This window comes from Cervus canadensis, chromosome 18 (genome assembly GCF_019320065.1).
Source record: "Cervus canadensis isolate Bull #8, Minnesota chromosome 18, ASM1932006v1, whole genome shotgun sequence".
Lineage (NCBI taxonomy): Eukaryota > Metazoa > Chordata > Mammalia > Artiodactyla > Cervidae > Cervus > Cervus canadensis.
Genome location: NC_057403.1, coordinates 10,629,017 through 10,629,822, shown reverse-complemented (window position 1 = coordinate 10,629,822; position 806 = coordinate 10,629,017).

The following is an 806-nucleotide window of genomic DNA, read 5'->3' as shown; positions in this document are numbered from 1 at the left end:
GTAGTTCTAGGGACGCGCTTCCGGTGCCGGAAGCGCCTCCTTGGCAAATTCCCCAAGCGGCACTTGTCCCTAGTTCCGCCTCTTATGGACTTAGAGGGACAGCAGTGTCCGAGGCCTTGGCGAGGTGGGCAATACTGTCCTAGACGCGGACCGCGCCGGCTAGGGGGTGGGCTTGGTAAGTCGCCGCCCGGCGAGCCTCAGTTTGCCTGTCCCTAAAATGGCAGCTCACGGTAGCCGCACTTTGTAGGAACTTTATTGAAGTCTGTTGAAGTGCTTTCCTTTTCATTCAGTAGTTAAAGGGTTGTAAAGAAGGGGATGTTATGTACCGTTTTCGGACGAGGAACCTAATTTTGAGCTTCGCCTCATATATGAAGCCCTACCCCTTGTTACCAATCGAATTTGAGGCTGCTGAACCGAGGCCTCCTTCCCAGGAAAGGAGTTGGGAGGGCCCCTTGCCCAGAGGATTCTGGCCTTCCTGGCCCCTACTCTTTACTCCTCATTCCCCTCACCTGTTAATTTGTCTACCCACGTTTATATTGTTTAGTTGTAACAACAGTAAGATGGTCAGAGTGAGTGGCGGGCTGGAGAGAGCCTGGGGGCATCAGAATGGCTCTGCTGTGAGCCAGGGCATGGGTCTGAGCAGAGCAGCCATAGGCCCTGGCCGCATCAAAGGATCACTCACTCTGGCTTTTGTGAGAATAGGCTCAAGAGGGTGAGGGAAGGACCTTGATGACTTTTGAACCAATGCAGTAATCAAGGTGGGTGGGGATCAGTGGTCAGATTGTGGACCGGTTAGTATTTTTAGG